Here is a 17,860-nt window from a genome sequence, read left to right as displayed (position 1 = left end):
AAAAATAACTGACTAATGCAGGCTAAATGTTGTCGTGCAATTTAACTATGGGGAGTTTGCCTTTATGGCACAACTACAACACTACCCCCTTCTCTCACCAAGACTCGACCCGAGTCGTCCACACGGAGCGGCTGGGGTGAGCTGGCATTCATTTAAACATTACTTTTAGTGTGACACATAGATGTGATTCCCCCTAACATTTTAAACTCTAATCCCAGTGTGTGCGACATTTTTTAATGAATTTTATTTTTATTTTATTTTTATTAACATTTAAATGTACATTTTAAAACTAAATATGTCCCTCCTAATGCGTTGAGAAACTACCTAACAGATTCACACCCACAACCTTATACTGTTCACATATTGCCGGAATTTTGAAACTAAACACATAACCGGTAGGCAACATTCTTACATTTTACACTAAAACACCATTTATTTTACAAAAACTATGACCCGGGACCTGGACTTGAGGAATAAAACTTGGAGAACTTGTTGCTGGAGTCATATTCTGTCTTCTTGCCTTGGTAGGCTCCCTAACAAATACCGGCTGCCCTAGACCGGCATACAGGCCATTTGAAGAAAACGGGCATCTAAATTTTCACCTCAAAATTGAGCCGTTTATTTGGTGAACCGGGCCACTTGAAACGTGGTCCAAATGTGTGGTGCCAATGCCACCCAAAGGGTGATCCATGTGTGTGTGTTGCCAGTGCCACCCAACAGGTGCTCCGTAATCAGCAATATGATGAGGCAGGCAAGAGGTGTAACCATGGAGATGGGTTTGGCCACTCCCAGTGGTCCATAAGGTGATGAGTGATGGATTGGCAGCCAGATGCTGCAACGGAAAGTTGTCCTCGTGATGGTCCTGGATCGAGCAGGAAGAAAAGACGCAACGAGCAAAGAGGAAGAAACACGGTGGCACATGCAAAACACAGGTATGACAAGCGGGTGAGAGGTATGCCGGCAGAGTGAAGTCGAGCCTGGCCCTACCCGTTCGTGCCTCCCACCGTTAACTACACTACCTTAGCCCTCCTTGTATTTACAATTCGTCTCTACGTCTTGTCTCCCTCGTCCCCTCTTTATTCCAAATTCGTCCCCAACACCCCCCAGGTTCTCCCAGGAAGGAAAGGCAGAAATGAACACAATGTTTCGTACCAACGTCGTGATGCATCCTACCAATCAAACATTGAGTCCCATGGTGCGAAATCCTTCCCCTTGTGGATGGTTGTGGATGGTGTGAATGGGTCTTCACAAAATCCGAACTACTCTGACATCATTTACACATTTAAATCTCCCCGGGTTTGTACCCTGCCAATCGGCCTTCTTTAAACGATGTAGTTACCCAAATTCCCATTGCCCACACTGTGGTGCCCTCCTCAATTTGTGTCTCATCCCACAAATTTTTCTATTCATGCCCTCGCACAATTTTGGGGCTGGGTCGTGTGGCCCTACCAGCAGGTCTATCTACCTGCACCCCTGCGTTCACTTGAGCCGCCTCCCGAGCTTGCCTGCTCCTCACAACTACCCTATCTGGGGAAGGCCCTCCCTGGTGCTTACCCCCTTGATGCCCACCTTGGCATTGGGCAACCCGGGGCCCTTTCCTGGATCCTCAGGCCCCATTCACTAACCTAACTGGCTCCCTGAGCCTACCTGCAGCCTTACCTGGCCGACGAGCTCCCATTGTTGGAGTGCCCCAAATAACTATTTCTACGAATAAACCACACGCCCAGCCATTCCACCGCTTCCTGCACCTCACAAAACAAAAACTATTTCCTCAATCAGCACCACAGGTGTCAATATCCAGGTAATTTACCTGTACCCTCTATCTAACTTTAAACTACCCACCCGGGCTTTCGTGAATGGGTTCCACTCCCCCCATTCAATCCTTCGCACCATGCATTCCACACCATTCATTCCACACCATTTATTCACACACCAAATATTTTCACACCATTTATTCTCACACCACCACTCCATTTATTCTCAAACACAGCATCATCGATCTAGCTGATTTCCTCTATAACTCGTGCTTCCCCGTCATCGCTTTACATGACGCACACCCTTTGTTAGCAACCAGCTGAACTCTCTATGTCCCCTCTACTGTTCAATGTAACTACTTAAATCTCAGTCCCGATGGTCTCTCTGGATCTCTATCATTATCCTGCCCTCCCTCAGCTAGAGCTTCAGTGCCCCCATGGAGCAACCATTGCTGGCCCTTCCATGGGCCTAACAATGCTATCCCCCTAAACTAGTGCTCATGGGCCCCGTCAGGTGGGGAATGGTCTCACGACCATACCCCCACGTGGGGGCACATACTTCCCCCAGTCATCTAAACAATGAGCCCCTCCATGTGTAGGTACCTTGTCGCGGCTCGGCCTCGCAGGGCCGAGCGATCCATGCGGTGGTTGGTCGCCTAGATGGGGTGTCCGGCCGGCATTGACGATCCGGGGGGGGAGGGATTGATGGGCCCAGGTGCCGGGCTCCATCCCTGCATGGGGCCCTTCAGTCCCACGCACAATGACCCAGCCGGGCACGGTCTGAGCACCTCACCTGGCACAGTGCATGTCTTCAACACTTCGAACCTCCCCTCGAACCCGCCGATCGCCCTTGCCGCGGAACGGCGCCAACAATACCGTGTGGGTGCCGGAGTACGAATTGTGCACGCCGGTCCTTGCGAGACTGACGCAGCACCGATTCCCTCCGGTCCCCACAGTACACCACTCGTCGGAGACTCCCGTGCTCTACCCGTCTCACTGAGCAGTACCCCGGTCAGCGTCGATGCCTGAGCCGTATCATCCCTCGCACTTGGTTTCGTACTTGCACACACCGGTGCGCACACTCTCTACACACTCTGTAGTCGTACTTGCACACTTTCCGCACACTCCGTACTCGTACTTGCACATGCCGGTGTGCACACTCTCTCCACACAATCTGGTGTGCACTCTTTCTCCACACCTACCGGTGCACACACTCTCTCCACACACACCGTATCAGTCTCACCCCTCTCAATGGGCCCTTCACGAATTCCTGGGTCTATCCTTTCCCCCAAGCCAGCAGAGCACCCGCTCGCACCAAACACATTCCCGAAATCGCCACTCACCTCGGGACTCACCTTTTCCCGATCCTCTTCAAGAACCTGCAATCTTTCTACTTGATTAGCAGGCATTACACCACGGTCCGAACACCACTCTTGCACACATTCCCGCAATTCCTTCCGTAACTCATTCTCTGTCTCTCCTTCTGTCTTTTTAATTTCAATTATTCCCTCTTTCAAAGGTGCCTCCTCCAGCTTCTGTTTCACCTCTATTTCCCATTGCGCCTCTACTATATCCTCCTCTAACTCGACCATCGTCGGCGCCCCCAAAATTTCCTCTTCCAACTCTACTATCGTCGGTTCCTCTACCTTCCGCGTCACTACGCCCATTGCCCCTGTCAGTTTGGCCGTACTCTCCTTTAACTCTCGCTGGACGCTCATCTCATACTGCTTTACCTCGTCACGTGCACCCGCGAACTCCCCGCTCATCCTCTTCATATCGCAGCTTGATTCCTCCCTCATCCTTTAATTCCATATCTTAACTCTTCCATTCGCACCTCAAAGGATGCTTTCCATTGAGTCAAGAATAACTTGATGTTAAAACCCGCTTGCACAGCGGGCCCGGCCTCCGGCACCACGTGCGAAGCGCCGCCATTTTCTTCACCTCCTCCTGCCGCACCCTCATCAATTCCAAGTTCAATCTGTTCATGCTGGTCCTGGGTCATTAATACCTCATCATTCTCTACATTCTCTATACCCACCGGAACCTGTACGTCTTGGCCTGACATCATCCAAATTTAATTTCAATTTTGTGTTAAATTTGTTTTAAACTAAATTTGCACTCACTCATAATTTCGCAGCACGTGAAACGTACTGCAGGTCCAATCCCACTCCCGGACACCAATAATGTTGCGGGTCCCGGGTTCGTCGACGTACTAAGGGGGGGTTATGCCCCGTTTCCCCACGAACTCCCAGGTCTGCACAAAGGCCATTGACCGCGAGCGACTGAACTCGTGATTGACGGATTGCTAAGCAATTGCGATCGCCAATTTCCCAGTCACGCGTCGAAGAGTTTACTGGTCAATATTCCCAAATACCTTCAAGACACGTGACAGAGGTCAAGACACGAGGCTTCGATCCCCGGAGAAACCGGGGATCGAAGCCTCGCTTTCCCACACCTTTTTGAATGCCGAGCAGTGTTGCACACGGTGTGGAAAGCGGCCTTATCCCAACAAGAATTATGAACCCGATTCAAGCCTAATTCGGTCTCAGATGGTGCGAGGCCAATTGATGTCAAAGGACGTAACGAGCAGGTAGGAAGTAAAGAACAAATGTACAGCCTTTTATTTGTACAAGGCACAGAGAAACAGACAAAGATTTACCTTTTCAAGTATTACCTATCCTGATAAACCCCGACTGGTACATTCACTCTCTGACACACACACACACACACACACACACACACACACACACACACACACACACACACACACACACACACACACACACACACACACACACACACACACACACACACACACACACACACACACGGACAAAAAGGCACTGGTTAATGGAGATCGTACCGATGTACATACTGGTCCAAATGGGTTCCTTGCTAGTGCCCACGTGGCCTGGTGTGCGTGGCTCGATCCTCGATGTGAGACGTGCAGCCTGGATCAGGTAATGTCTGACGGACTTCAATGCAGGTGAGACGAGCTGCCACGCAGGCAGACAATTTCAGCGCAAAAGATTAGCGCAGACGCGATGGGTGTCGGGCGCCGAACAAAGGCCAAGCACGTGGCGTGCGAGATACAAACAGGCAAACGGGTCCGGTGTGTCGTCCGTGAAAGGTCCCAAACGCAAGAGAGATCGTGTCGTCCATGAGGCAAATAGAGAACAGAGCAGGAGGACGTGGCGAAAGGAATGCAATAGCGGAGGAACAGAGCAAAGATCGTGGTGTGGCGAAATCCAGGTAAAAGATAGCTCAGGTGTGTCCTCGCTAAAGTCCCGGGTGAAAGAGAGATCGTATCGTCCACGAGGCACAAAAGGAACAGAGCAGGAGGACGTGGCGAAAGGAGGCAAGAGCGCAGGTGTGTCTTCCACGATGTCCACGAAAGCAAGAGGTCGATACTGCGCTGCGCGTCGGCTAATATCAGGCTTGGTCATGCCCCTTTGAAATGTTCAGAGCCTCCCATTGGCTGGGGCTTGCCGCATAATGGAGACGGGTTGTCCCGCCCCCTTACTGGTCACGTGGGCCTGTGGTGTTGGCCACACCTTCCTGCATATCTTAATGGCCACGCCTTCCTGCATATCCTAATGGCCATGCCTTTAACCAACGAACATCCTGCCGACTCAACGCATATTTGGTCTTTTTACTACACAATGGGGAAAGGGCTAATCTGTACATTCAATAGAAAACAAGCGTTACGCTTCGGTCCCCCGTCGGGGAAGTGATTTGAGTTGACAAATTGGAAGACGCAGAAAACATGCTATGATATGATATTTCGCTCACAAGGTTCAGACATAGATGGAGGCGGTCATCTTGGATTTTGACGTGGCGACCCAATTTTCTATAGCGTTCTTCCTTATGCCTAGATACACCCACACACCAGATTAGAAGTTGTTACTTCGCTTATTTTTCAAGATATTCTGCTCACAAGGTTCAGACATACATGGCGGCGGCCATTTTGGATTTTGACGTGGCGACCCAATTTTCAATAGCGTTCTTCCTTGTGCCTAGATACACCCAAACACCAGATTAGAAGTTGGTACTTCCCTTATTTTTCAAGATATTTCGCTCACAAGGTTCAGACATATATATGGTGGCGGCCATCTTGGATTTTGACGTGGCGACCCAATTTACAATAGCCTTCATCCTTATGCCGAGGTACACCCACACACCAAATTAGAAGTTGGTACTTCGCTTATTTTTCAAGATATTCATCTCACAAGGTTTCTTTTTTTTTTTTTTTTTTTTTTTTTGTATACAAGATCGAGGCTCGTGAAAGAGCGAACATGAATCACACATGAAAGACAAACAGACACATAAAACAAATAACATCGGGAGCGGTAGACAAGATGGGGAGAGAGGTGGAAGGACACAAACACAACATTTGAGAGCAGGGACCGAGAGACATGGAGACATCGAGAGATCTGTGGGAGGGAGAGGGCTTTGGGGGGGAGGCATGTGAAGGGGGGGAGGCATGTGAAGGGGGGTGGGGGTGGGAGAGGTATAAACATATGGACACTGCCAGGATTTCCAGGAAAGAAGTTGGAATTTCAAACAAGGTGGATCTGGGGTGAATTAGTGGGGGTAGAAAAGATCAAGGTTATGGATGGGGGAAGATAAGAGATGGTGGTGAACAGCTGTTTTAAAGACCTGGAGGGAGGAGAGGGATTGAAGGGAGTGTGGGAGTTTGTTCCACAGGCGGGAGAAAAGAGGAATGAAAGAGTGAAGGTGAGCAGAGAGCCGAGATTTCGGCAGTTTAACCATCAGAGGGTTGCTGGCAGATCTTGTGCGACCTGTAGGAATATTTGGGGGACAGAGCACAGAGAGAGCTGGGGGAGCAAGGCCGGAGAGGAGTCGGTAGAAGACAGAAAGGCCACCTACCTGCCTGCGGTGAGTGAGTGAAAGGCCCTCAGAGATAGCTTCATCGCGGGAGATTCCAATGATTTTGAAAGCTTTGGATTCAACAGCGTGAAGCCGAGCCAGGTGTGAGGCAGGAGCACCAGCCCATAGGGGAGAACAGTATTCCATTGAGCTGCGGATGAAAGCCTTGTATGTGGTGAGGAGCTCAGGTGTGCCGAGGAAGGACTTCGCACGACGGAGGATGCCCAGTCGGCGACTGGCTTTGGAGGCCAGCTTGGAAATGTGGTTTTCCCAAGAAAGATCATGGCAGATAGTGAGACCCAAAAGCTTGAGTGACAGAACTTCTTGGAGAGGATTGTTGAGAAAGTAGATGGGAGGGTTGTCCAGTCGATCTTTTCGGAGAGACATGGTAAGAGAGTGAGATTTGTCAGGATTGAAAGACATGTTCCACTTGTTTGACCAGTCTGTGATTTTGTCCAGGTCTTCAGAGAGTGAGGAGGCTGCAGACTGCCGATCTGAGGGAAGAGGAATGGAGCGGCAGAGAGTGGAGTCATCAGCAAAGAGATAGAGAGGATTTTCAAGAGAGTCAGAGAGATCATTGATAAAGACCAGAAAAAGCACAGGGCCCAGCACACTTCCTTGGGGAACTCCAGCCTGAACAGGAAGTGGAGATGAGAGAAATCCATTCAGGGCCACACGTTGACTACGACCAGAGAGGAAGTCCGCAAGCCATGCATGGAGATTTCCATGGATACCATAGGAGGAGAGTTTGGTGAGCAGAGCTGGGTGCCAGACCGTATCAAAGGCCCGTGATATGTCAAGGGAGACAGCTCTGATTTCCTGTTTGGCATTGAGGACCTCCATCCATTGTTGAGACAGCAGAAGCAGCATGTCCAGAGTAGAGTGACCTGGTCTGAAACCAAATTGATGATCAGAGATCAAGCCATTGGAGAAGAGGAAAGATTTGATATCCGAAGCAATGATGGATTCCATGACTTTGCTGATAATTGGGAGCAGGCTGATTGTTCTGTAGTTGCAAGGATCTGTTTTTGCACCTTTTTTGTGTAAAGCGGTAATGTTAGCTGATTTCCAGGATGCTGGCAGATGACCTTGAGCAAAAGATAGGGTGAAAAGAACAGAGAGAGGGTGAGATAGAGCGGCAGAGCAGGATTTTAGGACCCGTGGGCTGATGCCGTCTGGTCCAGTTGCAGAATCAGAGTCGAGGTTTGACAAAAACTCCTCCACCTTGTCAGGAGAGAAGGACACAGAGTCCAGGAGCAGTTGGGTTCGACTGGGAAAGGTGGGAACAGAGAGAGATGGGTTTGGGACTAAGGATTTCGAGGCGAACACAGAGTTGAGGCATTCGGCTTTGTCACGTGCGATGTCAACTGTGTGGCCATTTGAGGTAAGGGAGGGGATGGAGGGGGAACAAACACCAGAAACGGATTTGACCAGACGCCACCAGGATTTGGAGGAAGGAGACAGGTTTGAGAGTTCATTCTTGAGTGAGGAGAGATAGTGCTTCTTGGCACTCCTGAGGGTAGACACACACTTGTTCCGAGCTTGGTGGAAGGAACTGAGATTTCCTTCAGTTGGATTAGCCTTCCAAGAGGCAAAGGCAAGTTGTTTCAGGGCAACTGCCTCACCACAAGATTCAGTGTACCATGGACGGGAGGAAGGGTAAGACAATTGAAGGCGAGATGGGATAAATCTGTGCATGAGAGAGATCAGTTTGCTTTGGAAGAATTCCCAGGAAGAATTGATGTCAGAGGCAGTGGAGATGGGAGACCAATCCAGACGATTGATGGCTGCTTGATGACCGTCCCAGTCGGCCTGAGTGAAATGCCAGACTCGTCGACGCTGAGGAGGCTCTCTGAGAATGGCCAGAGAGATGTCCACTTTGACAAGCACATGATCAGAAGAACCGATTGGAGCAGAAGAAGAGCAGCAGACATTAGCAGCGAAGTTTGTCATAACCAAGTCTAGAAGAGAAGATACTCCATTGGCTGAGATCCGGGTCGGGAAATTGACAGATTGTGTCAATCCCAGTGAGTCACAGAAGTCCTTTGCTGAGGTGCCATGACTGGTGAGAGAGGAACCCACACCCAACCAGGTGGCATGATGACAGTTGAAGTCACCACATATGAGGAAGAGAGAGTTGGGATGAGTGGATAGAAGTTGGTCCATGTTGTCAGACATTGAAATGTAGATGGAGTCATCACTGTTTGGGGGATGGTACAGAACACATATGAACAAAAGGTGGGAGCGGAGAGGAAGCCTTAACCAGAGGTACTCCTGCGGGTGAGGAGGAAAGAGAGCAGTGCAAGGAGAGTGAGGAAGAGAGTTTTTGACAAAGATAGCCACCCCACCACCAGGCCGAGGCTCAGGTCTATCATACCGGAGGAGGGAGTAACCAGGAAGAGATATTAAGGAATCAGAGACATCTTGAAGGAGGAAAGTCTCTGTTAAGCAGATCAAGTCTGGATTGTCAGAAGCAACCTGTATGGAGAGATCAGTCAGGTTTGAGCGAAGGCCCCGGATGTTTGAGGTCAATACCGTTAATGAAGAGAGAGGGGGAGCATCGGGTACAGGACAGGGGAGGGGAGGAGTAGGGTAAGATGAAGGATGAGAGGGGGAGGTAGGGAGAGCAGTTGATAGTGTTTCAGATGTTGCAGAAGAGTTCCAAGAAAGGGAAGGATGAGGAGGATGAAAGGTTTGATGGTGAAGGGATGCGGCACAGTGAGGGGTTGTTTGAGGGGGGGCAGAGGAAAGTAGAAGGTTTGGGGGAGTGGAGGTATGAGATAGAAGGGAGACGAAGTGGGGAGGAGGCAGCTTGGAGGAGGAGGGGGGAGGAGAGAGAATTGGAGAGGAATGGTATGGGGGGAGAATTGAATGGGAGGGATTGGGGGGGAATTTTGAAGGGGAGGAGTGAGGGGGGAGTTTAGGAGGGGAGGGGCAAGGGGGGAGTTTTGGAGGGAAGGGGCAAGGGGGGGGATTAGGAGGGGAGGGGCAAAGGGGAAGTTTAGGAGGGGAAGGGCAAGGGGGGAGTTCAGGAGTGGAGGGGCAAGGGGGAAGTTTCGGAGTGTAGGTGTAAGGGGGGGGGATTTGGATGGGAGGGGCAAGAGGGGAGTTTAGAAAGTGGATGATTAATGAAAGACGAACATTGATAACAAATTGGGTTTGTTGTGATTTTCAAGTTAGCAATCCGATTCAGAACGATGGAGGAGGGATGGAATGAATGTGAATTTAGACCATGTAGTGAGGGAGACGTATAAGATATTGAATTTCTTTTTTTTGAAGTGGAATGAGTTGGAGAGGAAATTGAGAAAAACCTTTTAAATAGGAAGAAAAACAGCGTGTTGTAATATACCACTGAATAAAACACAGAAGGGGAAAGGTTAAACATATTTAAATAATATTTAAACAGAACTATGAACAATCTTATATGCACAAAAATACCAACGGGGGGAGAGCCGAGAGGGACCACCACGAGTCACGTGAACAGGGCAAACGGTGGATGGCAAGGAGATAATGGGGGTGGGGCGAACAGCACACCTGGACAGAAAATACAGGATGAGACAACAGTACACGTGGAGAAAAGAAAAGAAATGTTTTTGTTTTTTTTGTTTTTTTTTGGGGGGGGGGATGGGGATTTAGAACGTTAGACAGTATTATGTTCGGGGTAGAAGGGAAAAAACCAAGAGCCAAGCAAAACACGCTTAAGTTAACAAAACACCGACAGGGGTACAACTACAAGGCCACACACGAGGAGCAGAACACGATTAATTAATTACGAGTTACAGGAAATTCAAACCAAAACTAACTATAATCAAACAATATCGCATGGACGATAAAATAACGAGTTGAAATTTGACAATCTATCTGGGGAAATGGGGGAGAAACACGTGGTCGAAGAACGAACGAACGAATAAGAATGAATAAACGAATGAGCACAGAGAAGGTAATGTCTTTTTTTTTTGTTTTTTTGAGTTGAGATTTACATAAGGAAGTAGGCTTTGGGGTGAAAAGACTGCGAAAACAGAGAACGAAAGTTATTGGATCACAAACGACAGGCGCTAAGAGAAAAACAAAGCCTCAAGGTTGTACAGTGTACACTGTACAAGGCCTCAAGACGACACGAATTAACACGATTTTCAATACAGGTATGAAAGATTTGCACCGAAAATCTTTGTCGGGACAATATACGTACATACACCATAAAAGAAATACAGTTATAACGAAAATACAAATGGGAACAATTACTTAACTTCGATTTCGATGGAGAGCATGTGGAGCTGCGAAAAAACGAACCCTCGCCAGCAAGACCGGAAACGGAAGTCTGAAACGGAAACGGAAGGTTCAGACATACATGGCGGCGGCCATCTTGGATTTTAACGTGGCGACCCAATTTTAAACAGCCTTCTTGCCTGTGCCTAGATACACCCACTCACCAGATTAGAAGTTGGTATTTCGCTTATTTTTCGAGATATTTCGCTCACAAGGTTCAGACATATATATGGTGGCGGCCATCTTGTATTTTGACGTGGCGACCCAATTTTCAATAGCCTTCTTCCTTATGCCGAGATACACCCACCCACCAAATTAGAAGTTGGTACTTCGCTTATTTTTCAAGATATTCAGCTCACAAGGTTCAGACATACATGGCGGCGGCCATCTTGGATTTTGACGTGGCGACCCAATTTTCAATAGTTTTCTTCCTTTTGCCGAGATACACCCACACACCAAATTAGAAGTTGGTACTTCGCTTATTTTTCAAGATATTCATCTCACAAGGTTCAGACATACATGGCGGCGGCCATCTTGGATTTTGACGTGGCGACCCAATTTTAAACAGCGTTCTTCGTTGTGCCTAGATACACCCACACACCAGATTAGAAGTTGGTATTTCGCTTATTTTTCGAGATATTTCGCTCACAAGTTTCAGACATATATATGGTGGCGGCCATCTTGGATTTTGACTTGGCGACCCAATTTTCAATAACCTTCTTCCTTATGTCTAGATACACCCACACACCAGATTAGAAGTTGGTACTTCGCTTATTTTTCAAGATATTCAGCGCACAAGGTTCAGACATACATGGCATCAGACATACATGGCGGCGGCCATCTTGGATTTTTTTGTTGTTGTCGTGTAATTTGTTGTAAAATATCGCCCTCCTTACTCCAGTGTTGTATAAAGGTCAAAGGGCGTTCCCGTAGTTAGTTCCATAAAGCATACATGAAGGACACCATAATATCCCTGTTCTGTAGTTTATTTCCTTATTATGTGTATTAGGGTAAGGCCTTGTCTTCCATTAAGATGACACTCCATTGCACCAAGTGAAATAAGATAGATTCCCTTTCATTCCCCATTCCCACTCCCAAAACTTCTACTGCCAACTACAATTGCCGTCATTAAGCATGTGCTCAGCTCGGGGAAGAAGGGCGTGCCCGCCCATCGTCATCAAGGGTGGAGTCAGAGGGCCTGTGCCCACCAATCAGGGCCGAAGCGAGCTCACCGAGGGGCGTGTCCTGAAGGCCGGCGGCTTGATCGCCTGAGGCGCTATAAAAGCGCGCGCGCAAGAGCCGAGTGTGTGGTTGGACCAAGCGAGAGACGTGCAAAGAGGGGTGCATCAAAGAGTTGGCAGTACACAAGCAAGCATTGAGAGAGAGTCCTGAGAGCAAGCAAGAGGAGTACCATGAGCAGTACCAGCACCTTTAAACTCCACCAAGCAGCGTTGGCTCCACCAGGCAGCTTTAACTCGACCGGCGGAGCTCGTCCCGTGGCAGCTCGCACGACCGCAGCTTGGGCGTTGACGGCGGTGCCGACCGTGGCCACGGAGGAACGGAGCTGCCGCTCCCGGCCCGACCGTGACCCAGTTCCAGTGGACCTTCCTCTCCCTCCAGCCATCCACCTCCTGCCATTCCTATCATCATTCCCCGCGTGAGTCTGTCTTTGTTTGTTCTGTCCCAGGGTATTAATTAAGACTGTAGATAAGCTAGCATTGCACTGTGTCTCTGATTCTTCTGTATATTATTTTATTATCTTTCCTTCTCCTTGGTTACTTTGAGCGTGTAAATAGTAGGAATAAATTTAGTAGTATTTCAAACCTTTTTGTCTTTTCTTCTTCTTCACATCCGTGTCGCCTTTGTCTTTTCCTTATTGAATACCTGTGGCGCGATTTTGGCCAACGTTCGGGAATCGGGTTAGTCGGGGTAACTGTAAGGGCCGCGGTGCCATCCGCTCGGCAAACCAACATCTTCTCCGCGGTCCGTAACAATTGGTGTCTGGGTGTGAGATTCGGGTCCCGAACCAAATTTTTTATAAGATTAAAAAAAAAAATTGGTCAAAATTTGGAGCGGCCGAAATTTTGTTATAACATCTCAAATTGAGTCGTGCCATGGATAGTCAAGGCGATCGGATGCTGGTGGGGGTAGAGTTAGGGGGGGTAGAATCGACCCAGGACCCCGGGGAGGATTTGGGAGTAATGGAGGAGCGCAATACGCATTGGGTTGCGGAGGGTTCGGACACACAAAATGGCGCCTCGCACATGGCAGCGAGGGCCGCGCCTACTGCGCAAATGGCTGTGATAGATGTGCAAATGTCGCAGCAAATGGCTGCGCAAATGGACGCCTTTATGACGCGATTATTAGCGACGATGGGAGTGTCAAGGCAGGAACTGAACGAAGAGATGGATCGAATGGCCAGATTGAAAAAGGCGGAAGGGAACAGAGACCACAGGTTGGGCGAAAATGTCCCAGGGGTGCACGACGAGGTAAAGCGGGGCGAGAAGCGCTGGTTGGGCGAAGTGGAGAAAAGCGCGGGTAAAATGACGGAGGTAGAAATCGCGACCCGGGGTATGGGGCAGCCGGCGACCGCTGAGGTAGAAGATGGAATTTTAATACAGCCAGCGGTCGTTGTGGCGAATAAAGAAAAAGTGCTGGGTATAATTGAAATTGTAGAAACGACAGACGTAGAAGAGCAACAGTCGGAGGAAGGAATGGAAATTGCTCAAAGTCTGAATGCACATCCTGATGCCGTACTTGCTAATCCTTATAAAGATTTGCAGGTGCGCATGGAGAAGGGAATCCCCCAGGTGAGTCGTGCTGTGTATTGTGCGGGGAGATTTTGCAGGAGGATGTTTGACGACAAGAGAATTGTCGCGCAATTGGGATCGAGGAAGCACCCGGGCGTTGGTGAAGGGTCGCGTGTGAAACAAAAGTGTGCGTCAAGGGGTGAGCGTGTTACGAAGCGCGAGTGTGAAACCGAGTGCGAGCGAGAATGCACGTCGGGGTGTACGGAGTGTGACACAGGGAGTGAGAGCGATACGGAGTGTACGTGCGAGGGTGAGAGTGACCCGGAGAGTGAGTTGGTGGTGGAGCGGGTGCGAGAATGCACGCTTGGAATGGTTGAGGGTGTGCGAGGAAGCACACCTGAGTTGGTCGTGGCGCGGGTGTGGGAGAGCCCATCTGAGCGCGTTAGTGGGTGGATGCAAGAGTGCACGCCCATGGTGAGTGGTACAGAGTACGTACCGGGGGAGAGTGCGCAAGACGGTGCGCGAGGTGTTAAGGGAGTGTGCGAACGGCGAGTGTGCGCGAGAGGTGTGGTGTGTAACAGGGAGTGCGTCGGTGGAATGGACGGAGTGTGTGGGATGCACTGGAGGCGTTGGAACGCCAGGTTTTGTGAATGTCAAAAGGGTCGCGTGGTGTGAGCCTGCAAGTAAAGCATCGACGTTGACCGGGTTAGCGTTTAGGGCGACGGATAGCCGATGCGAGCACTCAGGGCGCGGTGCGCTTTGTTGGATGCCAGGCCCGGCATGGATCGATGCTGCGTCGCTTCTCTTCGAAGCATCGTTGCCGATTCGGGCTTGGCCCCGCCCTGCACGGTCGAGTCCGGGCCTTTTCGGGCGAGGCGACCGGTCCGGTTCAAGGGCGAGTGGGAGGAAGCGGTATGGTGCCCCCTGGCGGAGACGGGGTTCCGACCGGGCGAGCCTCGGTCATCGGGCCCGGGACCGCAAGGTACCGCGCCGAGATGGTGCGTGGAATCTCGGCCCGACCAAACCACCTCCCTTGAACCGAAAGCCGGACGGATTCAACCTGCAGGCGACCAAACCACCCGCGTTCATTGCTCGGCTTTGCGAAACCGAGTTTAATGATGTCATGACGCACCGAGGCTAGGATATAGCAGACTGTGATGATGGTGATACTGATAGTGTTTTGGACCCGAAATTAAAAAGCAAAACTTTGATGATTGGCAAAGGATTGGCAGAGTGATGATTGGTAATGGTAGAGTGATTGGCAGATGATTGGCAAATTTTTGATTGGCTGAAATTTGGTGTGCAAAATTGGTAGTGAGAGATACCCGATGTGGTGGGATGGCAACTCTGCCATCTCTCACAAAGGGGGCAAAGGAGCACTAGTCTTATGGGGTTTATGGCAGTGAAAACTAGCCCGGGAGGGTTAGGATATAATGATAGGGATCTAGAAGATGACCTTAGGTAACGTTAAGATTAGGTAGTGACAATGATACCTGGAGTGGGGACGCAGGTAGATTAGAGTGGATGATAATGACGTGGTATGTGCTTAGTTTAAAGGGAAGACGGGGAGCACTAAGTTAGCAGGGCAACAGGTAGATTAGATGATGCCGTGTGTATGGTTAAAAGGTGTGATTGCACAGGTGTGCAACTGAACAGGTGTATGGAGCAGTGTTTGAGTGAGTGATAGTGATGTGTATTGTGCTGACCAAATGGTCCAGGGAGGAAGGAGGGTGCAGGTGGCACCAGGTGTGATTGCACAGGTGTGCAACAACAGGTGAATGGAGAACAGGTGTGTGGAATACATGGAGTGTGGAATATATGGAGTATTGGAATGGATGGTCGTGGAGTGAGTATGGTGGAAACTGTGGAGTGGAGTGGATGGTGCGAAGGTGTGAATGGGGGAAGGATGGACCCCCATCACGAATACCCGGGGAGGGTAGTGTAAGTGTTAGGTAGAGGGTATAGGTAAATTGTGGTTGGATATTGGCATCTGTGGTGCGTGGTGGAAGAAAGTTATTTGGATGGGTGCATTAGTGTTGTGGAAATGGCTGGGCGTGTAGCCTGTTAGTGTGTGTACTTGGTTGACACTCCGCCACTGTTAGGATGTCGGCCAGGTGAGGCCGCAGGTGGGCTCTGGGAGCCGGTAGTTGTTGTGAATGGGGCCCGAGGATCCGGAGGACGGACCCGGGTAGCCCAGTGCCAGAGGGCACCAAGGGGTGACAGAGCCAAGAGGGGCCTTCCCCAGTTAGATAGGTTAGGTAAGGAGCAGGTAAGCTCGGAGGCAACTACAGTGGTGGGGGTGTGCAGGTGGGTAGACCTGCTGGGAGAGCTACACGCCCCAGTCCTGAAATTGTGCAAGGGCACAGGGAGTTGCATCGGGGGAGTGAGACCCCAAATTGAGAAGCACCACAGTTTGGGCAATGGGAATTGGTTTTTAGAACCCATCGTGTAAGTTGGCCAATGCCTTGGCAGGGAAAGACCCCGGGTAGTGTAAAGTGTGTTGAAGTCATTTAGAAGATAGTGAGGTTTGAAATATCCTTGCACCATCTGCATCCACTCACCTGAGGTGATGGTACTCCACACCATGCCATGGTGGTTTTTATTATTTTTGGTGCAAATGTTTGGAATGTGAGACGCATCATGACGTAGGTGTGACATTGTGCTTGATGTTCCATCTCTTCCTCCTTATGAGGATTGATGATGAATTGGGTGATGGCAAATTTTGGATAGAGGGATTGTGGAGACGAATTTGGTATAGGGGAAATATGGGGAAGACGTGACATTCGCGACGAATTTGTAAATGTGTAGATTTTTGTAAATATGGGGTAAGGGCAAGGATAGAGTAGGTGACAGGGGGGGTGAGGTACGGTAGGGACGAGCTTTCTCACTTCGCTCTCCGTACGCACTTCGCCTTGCATTGCCTTATTGATGTGTACCCTTATGACCTTGCCCCTCGCTCATCTGTCTTTTCCCCCTTTTGTCTCCCACATGAGGACCTGTGCGCCACTGGGTGCCGAGGGGAGCGTGCGTGAGTCGGCCATTGTGCGCCCGAACCTCTCGCAACCACAGCTGTCTGCATCGATGCACCACCTTATGGACCACATGTCTGTGGCTGAGCACCACTGATGGACCCCATGGATTGGGGCATGGCCCCTCTGCTGGCACCGGCCATGAAGGCCCGAGATCTTGCTGGCGGACCTTGGCCACAGGGCACCGATGCCCCACAGGTGAACCACACTAGTCGGCCCTGTGGGCCATAAATAAATAAAAATGGACACGTTGGGTGCAAGTTTTATTGCAAATAGGCCGCCAGCAAAGAAGATGACAACAACAAGATAGCAAATAGCCAGCAGAGGGAGCCGAAGAGCAAGAGACCACCAGCAGGGTTAGGGGTTGTTGTTTTTATTTTTATTGATGAACAGTGATGACTGTGCACCGATTGGTGCTTGAGGGTGTATTGGTGCATTTTTGGGTGCTTTCATGGTGCATCGATGCAGAGCAGACTGTCTCCCCCCCAGAAAGAACAATCACAGGTCCTGGGTTAGTTTTGTAAATAAAGTAACATCACTGTAAATAATGCTCCCCACCGTCAATGTATAGTTTGAAGACCATTCCGCAATTCGGTTAGCTGTGGGCGTGAATCTGTTAGGTAGGGTGCAATGGAGCAGCGGGACATATTTATTTATGTTTTAAAACTGTCGCACTCAGGGTCAGGTTAAATGTAGAGGGAACTACACCTACGTGCCACACTAAAAGTTAAAGTTATAGGCCCGGGATGTGCCTAAGAGGAGGAGGGTGCAGTGTTGTGGATATGAGAATGTTTTTTTTTTGTTGTTGTTGTAGTGTAATTTGTTGTAAAATATCGCCCTCCTTACTCCAGTGTTGTATAAAGGTCAAAGGGCATTCCCGTAGTTAGTTCCATAAAGCATACATGAAGGACACCATAATATCCCTGTTCAGTAGTTTATTTCCTTATTATGTGTATTAGGGTAAGGCCTTGTCTTCCATTAAGATGACACTCCATTGCACCAAGTGAAATAAGATAGATTCCCTTTCATTCCCCATTCCCACTCCCAAAACTTCTACTGCCAACTACAATTGCCGCCATTAAGCATGTGCTCAGCTCGGGGAAGAAGGGCGTGCCCGCCCATCGTCATCAAGGGTGGAGTCAGAGGGCCTGTGCCCACCAATCAGGGCCGA

The sequence above is a fragment of the Myxine glutinosa genome, chromosome 1, assembly GCF_964187855.1.
Source record: "Myxine glutinosa chromosome 1, kmMyxGlut1.1, whole genome shotgun sequence".
NCBI lineage: Eukaryota > Metazoa > Chordata > Myxini > Myxiniformes > Myxinidae > Myxine > Myxine glutinosa.
Note: the sequence above shows the minus strand (reverse complement) of the source record.